The sequence below is a fragment of the Myxine glutinosa genome, chromosome 6 (genome assembly GCF_964187855.1).
Source record: "Myxine glutinosa chromosome 6, kmMyxGlut1.1, whole genome shotgun sequence".
NCBI lineage: Eukaryota > Metazoa > Chordata > Myxini > Myxiniformes > Myxinidae > Myxine > Myxine glutinosa.
In genome coordinates this window covers 114,818,224-114,833,987 of record NC_136266.1, presented here as the reverse complement: position 1 = coordinate 114,833,987, position 15,764 = coordinate 114,818,224, and the positions used below count along the sequence as shown (strand labels likewise).

At 49.2% G+C, this 15,764-nt stretch overlaps 1 protein-coding gene across 1 annotated transcript in view; it reads right to left on the bottom strand.

Annotated features, from left to right (window-relative positions):
- The window catches only part of LOC137430212 (DENN domain-containing protein 3), a 219,002-nt gene that overhangs the window by 194,553 nt on the left and 8,685 nt on the right, over nucleotides 1-15,764 (bottom strand). Inside the window, exon 2 of the mRNA XM_078780421.1 lies at nucleotides 3,365-3,482. The gene's annotated coding sequence lies outside the window, so the exon portion shown is untranslated. The remainder of the gene's footprint in view (nucleotides 1-3,364; nucleotides 3,483-15,764) is intronic.

Sequence of the window (15,764 nt, the reverse complement as noted above, 5' to 3'; positions counted from 1 at the left end):
TATATATATATATAATATATATATATATACGAGGTGTGTTCAAAAAGTATCCGACCTTTGTTCATAAAAAATACTCGTATCCAGATACAGCAAACTTATACTAATGTCCTTCAAAGTAGTCTCCTTGGGCTGCCACACACTTCTCCCAACGGTTCTGCCACTGTCGGAAGCAGCGTTGGAACGCCTCTTTTGGGATGGCGTGCAGCTGGTCCGTCGCATTCCGCATGATGTCTTCTCTGGACTGAAATCTGGTCCCTTTCAGGGGCATTTTCAGCTTGGAGAAAAGCCAGAAGTCACACGGAGCCATGTCATCATGTCACACGGCACAACCATCACCAAGGAGTATTACCAAGAGGTTCTGCGTCACCTTCGTGACGCTGTGCGACGCAAACGGCCGGACCTGTGGGCAGCGGGCAATTGGCAGCTCCATCACGATAACGCACCCGCCCATTCTTCACATTTGATACAGAGTTTCTTGGCCAAACACAACACACCTGTGCTTCGTCAGGCTCCCTACTCTCCCGACATGGCTCCGTGTGACTTCTGGCTTTTCTCCAAGCTGAAAATGCCCCTGAAAGGGACCAGATTTCAGTCCAGAGAAGACATCATGCGGAATGCGATGGACCAGCTGCGCGCCATCCCAAAAGAGGCATTCCAGCGCTGCTTCCGACAGTGGCAGAACCGTTGGGAGAAGTGTGTGGCAGCCCAAAGGGACTACTTTGAAGGACATTAGTATAAGTTTGTTGTATCTGGATACGAGTATTTTTTATGAACAAAGGTCGGATACTTTTTGAACACACCTCGTATATATATATATATTCATATATCATTATGTGACTCCATACCATCAGTGGTGAACTGCCATTAAGGTATCCCATCCAGCTATCTCTGTGCCTTAATGGGAGTGATAAGCACTGCCTGTCACACGGTGTATTACCTCTGGTATCCACTCATTATATGGAGTCACCTGGATGCGGTTGGGAGTTACCAATCAGAATCTATAATTTCAGTTCTCCAACCTAATGAGCACACTCCGTGACTTCACTGCCACGTAAGTACGCCTTGCCTGCCAAGCTGGAGAAGCCATCTAGCAGTGCGTAACTTAGATCTTCGTTCAGATACTATCACAAGTGCATACAAAACTCACAGTTACCGACCTGGTTTCACCCTTGTTGGGGCTTCATCAGGGCAATGCTGATCAGGGCAATCAGGTCAAAACAATCAGAACAAATCAGGTCAAAACAAATCAGATCAAAACAATCAGGGCAATCATCAGGGCATCAGTCCTGCATACACCTGTGAATCTGAAAACCTTTCAGTTATAAACCAGTCATTTTGCGACTCCATACCATCAGTTGAGAACCGTCATTAAGGTATCCCACCCAGCTATCACTGTACCGTAATGGGAGCGATAAGCACCGCCTGCCACATGGTGCATTACCTCTGGTATCCACTCATTATATGGAGTCGCCTGGATGCGGTTGGGAGTAACCGTGCACTCATTTGGTTGGAGGATTGGTTACTCCAAAGCCGTGACGTTACCACCACAATGTCCGCCCTGTCTGCGAAGCTCCAGAAGAAGCCATCCGGCATAGCTACATCATAAAGTTGTTAATTCAGATACTGCCACACGTGCATGAAAAAGTCACAGTTGCCTTTTTCTGGCAACTGCTGCCTCACGACTTGAAAGTTGCCTTTCAAGTCGTGAGGTGACGTCATGGCATTTGCTCATTAAGTTGGAACACTAAATTATATATTCATTTCATTACTCCCAACCGCATCCAGGTTGACTCCTTGTAGTGGGTGGAAACAAGAGTTAATGTACCGTGTGGCAAGCGGTGCTTATCGATCCCGGTAAGATGCAGCAAGGGCTGTATGCGACATCTTACTGGGGGTTCTCCACTTGCAGTATGGAGTCGCATAAGTACTGGTATGTATATTTACCAATAATAAAGTACGAGCAGAAGTACCCGGCGTTGCCGGGCGTGGGAGGGGGCAGGAGGGGAAGGGGAGGAGAGAGGAGGGAGAAGGGGGAAGGCAGGAGAGGAAGGGGGTTCATATATATGCTGGTGGGTGAATGTGGCGTTCATCACGTTTCTGAGTTAAGTGTGATGCCGATCAGGAAGAAGAAGCCATACTACCAAGTTCATACACTACCGGAATTGTTTGATTTATTTGTATTCAAATGTGTGGTGATTGTTTTGTATTTATTTATGCGAATGTGTACTTGTATATAACTGGCATTAATTTTAAAAGGCTTAGGCACTATCGAGCGATTTTTTTTTTTTTACTCCAAAAAAACGAACGTTTTTTTTTCAAAAAATGTTTTGGCCTAAAACATTCCCAGGCACTCACTGATGAACCTCTGAAAGTTTGATGAAGATCCGTTCAGCCATCTCTGAGAAAAATGGCGACACAGACAGACAGACAGACACACAAACAGACATCTCTCTTATATAGTAGATTTGACAGGTATACAGGGGGTTAGGTGTGGTATTGTGATTGACAGGTATTTTAAAGGCATGTGGGGAAGAGTATTATGGTTGCATTGTAACTGGAAGAGATCAAATTTATGTACTGATAGCCGTGATAGGTCTTTCAGAAGAAGGGAGATGTTGTCAATGCATAGACGGAAACTCGTGCCAGGCTACAGGAAAGATCATACAAAGAGGAAATGAAAGACCAGGGCTTACTCAAACATAAATTTAAAAAAGATTATCAACATTTTTTGCCTTTGCACGACAACTATACCAACATCAGAACAAAGAATTATATTATTACTTGATTTTTTTTTGCCACCACCTTTGAGTGATATACAATCCAGTTCTCTTCAATTAGCCTCGCAGTGAATATTATCACGGATGGCAGAGTACTGTATTGCATACTTTGCGATGAGGTTACAAAATAAAGCGGTTTTACGGAGAATGGTCAACAGGCATGGCGTTCTGCAAAGTCATTAAACACGTGATAGCTCCATTAGCAAAGGAAACATTCCCCTTTACAGTTTGCAAAAACATTTACCAGCATGGCAGAGCATTTTAAAGTCTTCACTGAGAAATAGAATATGATGAGAATTTGTGGCAATAGAAATGAAACATAAAATGACATAAGACATAAAAAACAGCAACATAAACAGCGTAGAGAGATATTAGTAACACAGCAGAATGGTTAGGTATTAAGCTATGCTTTTTCCACTGGGCCATAGCGGTGTTAGAATGGCCCTGAGCCAAATGTAATACAATGTGCCAGTCATTTGAAAATGCACTAATCAGGATTGGCATATTGCGTTGATCAGATGTACGAGTGGTAATGGTTGTTAATGACTAAAAACAATACTATGTGCTGTACAAACCAATGCACTCACCCGGTCGTTCCTTCTTGCTCGATTTTCCTGAACACTCCCCTTTCGTCGAAGCCAAATCAACCTTCCTCTTTCAGTTCCTTTCTCCACAATCGCCGTGGTTCCACCCACAACATGTTTCCTTTAAGGAAGGGAAGTTGCCGTGGTTCACATACAGGAGGAAGCTATTTGTCCAATCATACCTGTGCTATATAAACCTGAGGCCAACACCACATTTATTCAATCTAACAGTTTATTTGTGTAATTTCAAAGGAGGAGGATAAGGGTGGGGTGAGGAATACTGTTGGGCAGGTGTAGGGACATCACTTCGGTGTATTTTGGATGGTAGGGGCGTGGGGAGGGTGGGTAAAGTCGATTTAACAGGAATGTCGGGTGTGGAATATTGTTGTTGTTTCGTATTCAGCCTGTGGCTGCTGGTTGCATCATTTCTGTGGAAGCGCATTTGTGCTGTGCCGCTGATGCAGTGCCCCAATTACCAGTACGCTGGTACTCAATTTGCCGACCTCGGAAGGATGACAGGCTGAGTCAACCCCCCTGGCGTTAATTCAACGATCGACCGGGATTCAAACTCAGGATCCTAGGATCCCAAGCCAGCACCCGAACCACTAAGCCAACATCAGGCTGGGTGTGGAATGAACAAACGTGAGACCATTTTACAAACATCAAAATCACTACGCATGTTTACAACACCCAATCTACTTACCATTCCTGCCAATATTGATATACCCCTCTAGTCCCAATGCCTCATGGTACCTATCTAATATCAGTTTAAACCTGTCAACTGTTTCTACTACCACTACTGTTCCAGGGAGACAATTCCATGCATTAACTACCTTACTACCATCCTAACTCTCCCCTGATTTACTCAGGTTCTGGCCCATTGTCCTGAAAAAGGGGGTGGAACGCCAGGAAGAAGGCGTGGCCACGTCAACCCACCATCAGCGCGTGGCCGGTAAGCAAGCACCAGCCAACCAAGGCTGAGGTAAGATCGCCTGACAGGCGTGGCTTTTGAGCTCGCGGAGTGATCGCTGCTTGACAGATAAAAGCGCGAATGCAAAGCCCTTTCACAGGACTCTCGCGAAGCACTCGAGTGGAACGTTGGCATTTGAGAAGGACTTACTGGGAAACGCGCGTTGCAAGAGGACTTTGAGGACTACTGTGATTTGAAGGACTGACTAGAAGAGCGCGCTTGTGAAAGGGGAGAGAGGGGGCGTTTGGCACGAGCGTGCACTTATTACATATGCCGCTAGGACACCAGCCTTCCCCCCGTTATATAATTGTCCGTTCGCGTTCCACTATACGCGGAGCTGCCTGCCGGGTTTCGCCCATTGGACCGGAGCCTGGATCGGAGCCTGGACCGGAGCCAGGCTGGAGCCTGGATGCGCTGGTGACCATCACCCATCTACAATCCCCGTGTGAGTGTGTATGTGAGACGGGCCCGTTTGTCCTGGGGTATTAAGAATAAGACTGTTAAAGGCTTCCCTGTGTGCTTCTTCTTCCTCTTCCTATCCTGTACATTTCTTTCGTTTCCTATTCTTTCTTTGTACATAATTAATAAACCAATCTGTGCTTCCTATTTTCCTCTCCATCCGATCGCATCAGTCTTTTCTCCATTTGGGTAATCGTGCCACGATCGCAACCGCTATAATCGGGTCTCGTCATTTGTCAACAGCTCGGATCGCGGATTGCTATCCGCTCGGCATTTTCCATCATATCCGTGGTTCAAGCGGGAATTATTCCCTCGTTTCCGGTCGGCGTTAGTAATTAGGTAGTAGTAAACCCCAAGGCCGAACAAACCCTACCTAACGCCGTGCCGGGAAGGACGTTATAACTTCCAGGACTCGCATTGGCAAGATAAAAGGACAAGGGGATTAACCCCCCCTTGGTAAGGGGAGAGCCGACTTTCGAGATCCGCAACAATATATATACAGTGGAACCTCGACTTACGAGTTTAATTCGTTCCGTGACCGAGCTCGTAACTCAAATTGCTCGTATCTCAAATCAAATTTCCCCATTGAAATGCATTGAAATGCTATTAATCCGTTCCAGCCCGCCAAAAACCACACCAATTTTTTTTTAAATATACAGTATATATAAAAATATCTCGCGCTTTATATTTCACCTGTATGCAGCATACAAGTTGGCAGGATGGCCTGGACTGGAGGTACGCACACTTGACTCTAAAGTCTAAACTGTCCAGCCTGGGTTTGAATCCCGACCCAGCTATAACCTGTCATGGGTGAATCACAGGCAGGGTGATTCATCAATGTGTGTACCGCTAAACTGGGCGCCCCGTTTGCGTCCCATTAGTTGTTGGATGTTAAGGATCTCACCGTGTTTTCCACAAAGAGAAGGCGAGCTATCGCCGGCACTCTGAACAAGTTGTGGCCTGGCATGGCATGAACATGAAAACATGAACATGAACATGAAATGTTCGACATGAACATGAAATTTTCCGAAATAACCAAAATGCGAAAACTAAAATGCATCGCTATACGACAGAGATACGTACTGTACTTGAACGGCAAGATAACCACGTGACCAGAACCTACCTGGCGGCGTAAACTCGAAATAACCAAAATGCGAAAACAAAAACGCAGCGCTATACGACAGAGATACGTACTGTACTTGAACGGCAAGATAACCACGTGACCAGAACCTACCTGGCGGCGTAAACTCGAAATAACCAAAATGCGAAAACTAAAATGCATCGCTATACGACAGAGATACGTACTGTACTTGAACGGCAAGATAACCACGTGACCAGAACTTACCTGGCGGCGTAAACTCGAAATAACCAAAATGCGAAAACTAAAATGCATCGCTATACGACAGAGATACGTACTGTACTTGAACGGCAAGATAACCACGTGACCAGAACCCACCTGGCAGCGTAAACTCGAAATAACCAAAATGCGAAAACTAAAATGCATCGCTATACGACAGAGATACGTACTTGAACGGCAAGATAACCACGTGACCGGGTGGCGAAAGCTCGTAACTCGGATCTCGGCTCGCATCTCAAAGCAATAAACCGCCCGAGCGACGGCTCGTATCTCGAAAAACTCGTAAGTTGGGGCACTCGTAAGTCAAGGTTCCACTGTATATATATATATACGTATATATATATTGTTACAGACGTGGCTTAGATGTTAGTTTACCGAGCGGTTTTGGTATGACCACGTCTGCACAAGTTACCGATTATACTCGACGTTGACGAAGCCGCGCCACGCTGGCTCAATAAGAAAAAGAAGACACCCGGCTGGGTTATAAAATGACGACACCAGGGATACGGTTCTCAAGACCTCCGGAGGAGATTATATTCGTTACGGAAGGTCAGATTACAGGGACGAGAGGTACAACATAGAAAGACAAGCACTTAGACACAATCTTATATTATTCCCCAACAGACGACAGGCAAACGGGACAACGGCTGACTCACACGGGGGTTGATGGAAAAGACAGGCGGGTAGCGATGGCTCCAGGTGCACCTGTGCTCAAAGGTTAGAATCGACCCGGTCCGGTCCAGAGATGCGGGAGGTTTCACAGCGCTCGGAGGGGACGTTCTTTCACAGGCGGGCCTTTCTCTCTCAGCGCTCGCAGGTCCTTCTTTCTCCAGCTCGGGGCGCATCTCTCGTCACATCCGGCGCGTGGCCGCGTATATCCGGCGGGGAGTGACACGCCCTCGGCTCGCCAGCTCCGCCTCGTGGAATCGGCACGTTGCTTCTCATTGGGTGCGTGCGGGGGGGTTACCAGGCTCCGCCCTTGAGGAGGAGCTGACAGCCAGCCCCTCCGTGGTAACCCCGTGGAGCGCGTGGTCAATGGCGCTAATCGAGCCGGTGTGAGGACGCATCCTCCCCCCCCGCGCTGCCGCGCCGCCCCCATCCCCTCCGTTGCTGCAGCCATAGTTGGTTGGGGAAGAAGATGGAAAGAGGTATGGGAAAGGTCCTAAACTCACTACTGATGCCATATAATCACATTCTGGTGCAACGAAGAGTCATAATTAATGGAGACGAGGCCTTAACTGACATAGAATAAGAATAACTAGGAAGATGTCCGAAAGTTGTCTACGTGTGGTGCGGTGGACCTGGGCACGACATTTAATGGGGGAATAAGGGGAAGGTCGGCTCTACTGATTGTTATTTACATGCAATGGGACTAGGGAATGGGGGATTGGGGAAAGTTGGGGAGTATTGGAGAAAATAGGGGAATATTTACAAGCGGATATGGAGGCCAAATTCCATATTCGCAACATTGCACCCTTCTCTACCCTCGGGGCGGCCCGACCCGATAAATTTTTACCTACTTTAGTGTGGCACGCAATGTAGTTCCCTCTACTATTAACTCTACCCTGAGTGCGACAGTTTTACAGATATTCACAAATGAGTAAATATGTCCCCCTGCGACGTTGCACCCTTCTCCTCACAGAAACACACCCACAGGATAACCGAATCCGGAAAGAATTCTCAAACTAAACATACAGCCGGTAGGGAGCATTATTTACAAGATTACGCTGATATCTACACTACGATCCAGGACCTGTTTTTGGAGGAACACATGCAGATGTTATGCATAGAGAGAGCGCGCTTGCCAACATCGATACACCAACCCACGAGTGCTCTGTGGCCGACGGCCTTTAATAACGTGCAGAGCACCCTTCCCGAGCATCAAAAGCACCACCCCACCACCAATCGGTGCAGTCACCATTGTTCATTGGAATAAAAATAAATTCGACAACCCCTAACCCTGCAGGTGTCTCTTGCTCTTCTTGTGGTGCACTTGGTGTTAATTAACAGTGGTTCACCTTTATGGCATAGGTGCCACGTTGACCCATAGGTCCATCCCCGGGTGGTGCTTGGCCGCAAACGAACTGCGGTCCATTGTGGGTGGCCACAACCATTGCGGTCCATATGGTGTATCGATCCCGGCAGCAAACAGCGAAAGTGCAGGCCCACAACTGCGCAGCCAGCACCTCTCTCTCCTCTCTCTCTACCCCAAAGCCAGATCCTCGGAGGTGGGAGACAAAAGAAGCAGACAAGTGAGTAAGGTGGTAAGGGCGCAAAAGTGCACGCAATGTAAGGTGATGCACACTGGGGGCACATGGGAACCAGGTGAGACAGGTACGTTCCTATCGTACGCCCCCCCCCCCCCCCACCAGGTAACCTACATGGCCCCTCCCTTACCCCTTACTGTATCCACAAAACACAACACTACCCATAAACATCTACTTTACAAATCAACAAACATCCCTACTGTCTTCCCCGTTCCTCCCATATACCAAATTCGTCTTCTCTCCCTCCTAACCAATCAAATTTGCCATTTTCAACTCTCATCAAAATTTGCCATCTCCAACTCAACATCATAATTTGCCATTACCAATTCATCATCAGTCCCTCCTAGGGAGGGAGAGATGGAATCACCCCAATGTCTCATCCACGTCGTGATGCGTCTCACAAATCCACACAGCGATTCATCTCCTGCAACAAAACAAAGAAAACACAGGTGTGGAGTCATCATCATCACCACAGGCAAGTGGCTGCGTATGGTGCGACAGGTTCTTCAATCCTAACTATTTCCTAAATGACTAACAACTTTACACTACCCGGGGTCTTTCTCCGGCCAAACCATTGGCCCTCTTACACTATGGGTTCTAAAAACCAATTCCCATTGGCCAAACTGTGGTGCTTTTCAATTTGGGGTCTCACTCCCCCGATTCATCTCTCGGTGCCCTCGCACAATTTCTGGGCTGTGGCGTGTACCTCTCCCAGTGGGTCTACCCACCTGCACACCTCCACCACTGCAGTTGCCTCCGAGCTTACCTGCTCCTTGCCCTAACCTAACTACCTGGGGAAGGCCCTCTGGCGCTCTCCCCACTCGGTGCCCTCTCTGGCACTGGGCTACCCGGGTCCATCCTCCGGATCCTCGGGCCCCATCCACAACTCTACCGGCTCCCAGAGCCCACCTGCGGCCTCACCTGGCCGACATCCTCACAGTGGTGGAGTGCCCAACCAACTACACGCACTAACAGGCTACACGCCCAGCCATTTCCACAACACTAATGCACCCATTCACAACACCATTCTGCAACCGCACCACAAATGCCAATATCCAACCACAATTTACCTGTACCCTCTACCTAACACTTACACTACCCGCCCCGGGTATCCGTGATGGGGGTCCACTCTTCCCCCATCCACACCTTCGCACCATGCACACCACTCCGTACCACTTACTCCAACTCTCTCCACACACCTGTACCTGCACACCTGTGCTCTCACACCTGGTGCCACCTGCACCCTTCTCTCCCCAAGCGCATTCGCGCTGATCCACCACACTCACTACTCATACACTGCTCCACACACCTGTCCAGTTGCACACCTGTGCAATCACACCTGTTCAATTCTCACAAACACGGCATCATCTCAGCTAACTACTCCCTTCTGAAACTTGCGCTTCCCAGTCGTCCCTTTAAACTATTGCACTCCCACGTCATTATCATCCATACTAATCTACCTGCGTCCCCACTACAGGTATCAGTCACTAACTAAACTTAACGTTACCTAATGTCATCTTCTAGATCCCTACACACAATATCCTAACCCACCCGGGCTAGTTTTCACTGCCATACACCCCATAAGCTATAGCTCCTTTGCCCCCACTATATGGGAAGGATGGTGGTTTTGCCATCCCACCACATCGGGGGTCTCTCACTACCAATTTCGCTCGTCCAAATCCAACAATTCAAAAATTTTCCAATCACTGCCCATCATCTGCCAATCACTACTGCCAATCCTTTGCCAATCATCAAATTTTGTTTTTCTCTAATTTTGGGTCCAAAACACTAACCTCATCACCCAGTCGACTCACTAATACCTCTCGGTGCGCCAATCCCTGTCCAAAGCCCGGCTTCGTAAAGCCAAGCAATGGATGCTGGTTGTTTTGTGCCAGCGGCTGGATGCGTCCGGCATTCGGGGCAGGGACGGGGGCTTACCCGGGCCGAGATCCCACGCACCACCTCGGCGTGGAGCCATCCAATGTCCCGATCTCGACCTGCCGGCACGTCTCAACAAAACGTGGTCGCCATAACGACCCTTCCTATCGGGCTGCCCGCTCCGCCTAGTGGAGCACGGACGCGGCCGTTCAAAGCGAGGCCCAGCACGCACCGAGGGCCCGATTCGGCTATAAGTCGCTCTAACCTCTAACCCGTCTAACGTCGATGCTTCACCTGGACGCTTACACCCCGCAGCCCGTTCCTTGCTCACACATCCAGCCGTTCCCATGCTACCTTTCCTTACACACCCAGGTACACCCATTCCACTCACAGCCTTGGTCACACACCTGACCACCGAACACTTTGGCACACATTCGTTGCTCGCACACCTCACCAATACACCGCTTCGCGCCCCCTCCTCGGTCACCTCCTCTGTGACAATCACAGGTGTGCTCTCATTCGCACACCCAACCACGTGCCTCACCACCAACTCCAGCGTGCATTCCCACTCACGCTCTATGTCACTCTCACTACTTTCACCTCCATTCCTGACAACGCACTCACCCTTACTCTTGACAGCACACTCTTTCCTCATGCACCTGTCCGTCACACACCTTTCTCGCGCACACTCTCCCGTTACACCCTCTGTAACACTCACCACAGGTGGACACTCTTCCTTACTTCTGACAGCGCACTCTTTCCTCATGCACCTGTCCGTCACACACCTTTCTCGCGCACACTCCTGCGCACACTCTCCCGTCACACCCTCTGCAACACTCACCACTCCGCGCTTCCACGTGCTCCCTCGCACACACGCTATGACCGACTCACTCTCGCCAGCACACTCACTCCTTGGCACGCACTTTTTCCTCACACACCCCAGAGTCGGACTTTCTTGCACACCTCCATTTTCGCACACCAGACCTGTCGCACACTTCACCAACGGCCTCTCACGAACACCCGGGTCTATCTCGACCCCCAAGCCTCTTAAATCACCTGGCGCATCATACGCACGACCATATTGGTCACCACTTACACCGGGTCCTCTTCCTCTTCGCTTCTCCTCCATCACCTGCGAATCCCTCATCCGGTTAATGAGCACATCACGATCCAAACACAGACTTTGGACCAATTCTTTTACTTCCTCCTTTATCTCTTTCTTATCCTCTCTCCGTCGCTTCTTAATTTCGCTCACCCCTTCTTCCACTTCTTCTAATTTGTGCTTCACCTCTTTTATTCCCCGGTACGTCTCCTCAAGCTCATCCTCTAAGGCTACCTTGACCGTTTCCAGGTGCGTCCTCACCTGCCGGTCCTTCGTCTCCATTACCTCTATCACCTCGTCCAACCTCGTTGTCAGTCCCTCACGTACCATCTGACATTCCCTCTTTGTCGCTATCAAGTCGTTTTTTATGTCGTTTTGTGTCGCTTTTAAACCTCCTAATACCGCAGTGTTCCTTTGAACCTGCTCCACTAACTCCGTCTGTCCCACCGTCAGCTGCTCCACCTCCTGCGTCAGGTCCTCTATGCCCCCTTGTAACTTTACAGTCCCCTTTCTCACCTCCTTCTCCATGTGCTCCTTACAGTGCCTCACCTCCTCGCGCACTCCTCCGACCTCCTCACTCACTCCTCTTCTGATCTGCTCTCCCATCACTTGCATCTCCTGCCCAGATGCCACCCTCATCTGCTCCATTTCCTCCCTGTGAGCATCCAGTTTGGTTTCTACCCCCATTCTGACCCCCTCTATCTGCTGCTCCATTTGTTTAACTTCCCTTTCCGCTTGGTCCCTCATGTCCCTCAATTTGCCTTCCATACTGTTTTCTAACCCCTCTAACCCATTTTTCACTCCCTCTATCTGATTCTCCTGGGCAGCCATTCTATTTTCTACCCCCTCTAACCCCTTTTGCATCCCTTCCATTTGATTCTCTTGAGCGGCCATTCTGTTTTCTACCCCCGTTAACCCATGTTTCACTTCTTTTATCCCGTTGTCTAACCCCTCAAAATTATTGTCTAACTTCCCAAATTTCTTGTCTAACTCCTCAAAATTATTGTCTAACCCCTCACTGGTACCCCTCGCTTCGTCCCTCATTACCCCCATTTGCTCACTCTGAGCCCTCGCTTCGTCCCTTATTACCCCCATTTGGCCCTCCAATCGCTCACCCTGAGCATCCATCCGGTTCCCCAACCGCTCACCCAATCGCTCAATTTGGCTCCCCATACTCATCTGTACAGCTGCCTGTAGCTGCGCAATGAGGGCCTGTATGTCAATCGGCTGCATGTTAAAGCCCGTTGATACAGCGGGCTCGGCTACCGCGCGCTCTTGCGAGGCGCCATTTTGCGTGCCTGCTACCCTCGCTGTTTCGCTCTCCTCATGTCCCTCATGTCCCTCAATTTGGTCCTGGACCGACCCTGCTTCACTCTCCCCTACCGGACCCCAGCCGTCTTGATCCGCCATGGCGCGACTTTCAAAATTCGAGTTTCGTAACACAAATTCGAAATTTCGCCGTTATAATTTCGTCGAGCGCAGTAACCGCGGGACCGCGCTCCGGATCGATTTGGTCGAGCGCCGTACGCGCTCCGGCTCGATTTTCCCTCCCAAAATTTGGGCCTAACTAATTTAGTCCCGGGTCCGAATCTCACTCCTCGACACCAATTGTTACAGTACTAACACAATTGGTGTCCAAAATTCGGGCTAAATAAATTTAGTCCCAGGTTCGAATCCAACTCCTGACAACCAATTGTTACAGACGTGGCTTAGATGTTAGTTTACCGAGCGGTTTTGGTATGACCACGTCTGCACAAGTTACCGATTATACTCGACGTTGACGAAGCCGCGCCACGCTGGCTCAATAAGAAAAAGAAGACACCCGGCTGGGTTATAAAATGACGACACCAGGGATACGGTTCTCAAGACCTCCGGAGGAGATTATATTCGTTACGGAAGGTCAGATTACAGGGACGAGAGGTACAACATAGAAAGACAAGCACTTAGACACAATCTTATATTATTCCCCAACAGACGACAGGCAAACGGGACAACGGCTGACTCACACGGGGGTTGATGGAAAGGACAGGCGGGTAGCGATGGCTCCAGGTGCACCTGTGCTCAAAGGTTAGAATCGACCCGGTCCGGTCCAGAGATGCGGGAGGTTTCACAGCGCTCGGAGGGGACGTTCTTTCACAGGCGGGCCTTTCTCTCTCAGCGCTCGCAGGTCCTTCTTTCTCCAGCTCGGGGCGCATCTCTCGTCACATCCGGCGCGTGGCCGCGTATATCCGGCGGGGGGTGACACGCCCTCGGCTCGCCAGCTCCGCCTCGTGGAATCGGCACGTTGCTTCTCATTGGGTGCGTGCGGGGGGGTTACCAGGCTCCGCCCTTGAGGAGGAGCTGACAGCCAGCCCCTCCGTGGTAACCCCGTGGAGCGCGTGGTCAATGGCGCTAATCGAGCCGGTGTGAGGACGCATCCTCCCCCCCCCCGCGCCGCCGCGCCGCCCCCATCCCCTCCGTTGCTGCAGCCATAGTTGGTTGGGGAAGAAGATGGAAAGAGGTATGGGAAAGGTCCTAAACTCACTACTGATGCCATATAATCACATTCTGGTGCAACGAAGAGTCATAATTAATGGAGACGAGGCCTTAACTGACATAGAATAAGAATAACTAGGAAGATGTCCGAAAGTTGTCTACGTGTGGTGCGGTGGACCTGGGCACGACATTTAATGGGGGAATAAGGGGAAGGTCGGCTCTACTGATTGTTATTTACATGCAATGGGACTAGGGAATGGGGGATTGGGGAAAGTTGGGGAGTATTGGAGAAAATAGGGGAATATTTACAAGCGGATATGGAGGCCAAATTCCATATTCGCAACAATATACATACATACAGACTTGGCATTTAATATGGAATTTTTTTTTTTCTTGACTTGGGTTTACTTTCTTAACTCAGTATATCAATCTAATGAGTTTCTGTTACACTTTGGTGATTTATTTGTTAAAAGAACCATGTCACTGATTGTCTGTCGCAGCAAGAAGTCAACAACAGGATTATATCACAGGTGGCGCCGCAAAATGTACGGACAGGTGCATTTGATGATTGGCCTCACAGTCGGGTATACAAGGGTTGTTGCGTTCTGTATTAGTGGAAAACAACTGCTGCACGTCTCCAAAAGTTATTGCCGCTTCCTCTGGAGATGGTCCGTCAACTCGACAATGCTGTTTGTCATGGAGTGGTGGCTTTACGAAATTATGGCATGAAACAGCGTGCTATTGCTCGGCAGTATGGCATCACTCAAGGTCATGTGTCAAAGATCCTGAAACGAAATGCTCAGAGGGGTGTCCCTACTCCAATACCGAGGCCAGGACGTCCCCGCAGAACCACAAGGAGGGATGATCGCCAGCTGCACCAGTTAGTCCGCAATGGCCGTACCAAGTCAGCTAATCGGCTTAGGGCTGAGTGGCAGCAACTGACAAATGTGCCTGTATCCAGAAGGCTAGTCAACCAACGACTGGTTCAAGCAGGCTATCATGCCAGGCGTCTCCTGAGAAAGCCACACCTGACCAGACAACACCGCCAGCGCCGATTGCAGTGGGCCAGAGAGCACCGTCAATGGCAGCCAGGACACTGGAATCACGTGATCTTCAGTGACGAGTCTAGATTTCTGGTCTATCGTCAAGATTGTTGCGTCCGAGTGTGCAGCCAAGTGCATGAAGCCTACAACAAAGATTGTATAGTGCCAAGAGTCCAAGCTGGAGGTGGTGGGGTGACCGTTTGGGCTGCTTTTCATGCAGGGGGCAAAACTGACCTGGTTGTTCTGAATGGAAACCTGAACCAGTTTAAGCACAGGGCCATTCTGGAAGAAACATTGCTTCCATTTGCTCGTGCAGACTTTCGAGGAAACTTTGTCTTCCAAGATAACAATGCACGGCCTCATCGTGCTCGCATGATCAAACACTTTCTTGCTGACCGTGGTGTAGAGCATATGGAGTGGCCTGCCATGTCCCCGGATATGAATCCGATAGAGAACTTGTGGGCAGAATTAACGTGTCAAATCGACCACTTGGACCAGCAGCCGTCCTCTGTGCGGGAATTGCAGCAGGCTATTGTCACTGCATGGCAAGCGATTCCTGTCCAAACCTTGGCAAATCTCATGCACAGCATGCCTCAACGTGTACGTGCTCTCCTGAATGCTCGTGGGGGATAAACGAAGTCCTGAACTGTAATTTTACTGTCCGTAATCCCAGTCGTAATTTAACTTTTGTTTTTGTTATAAAAAAATTTTGGCTAATGTGCAAAATAAAGAGATACTTCTGGAAAACGTACAGAAGTTTAACACTGTACTATCCATGAATTGAGTTCGATATCAGTTTATATCACTTTCAAGGATCAATTTATTTGCTTTGAAATGTCAAATGTGGTTTTT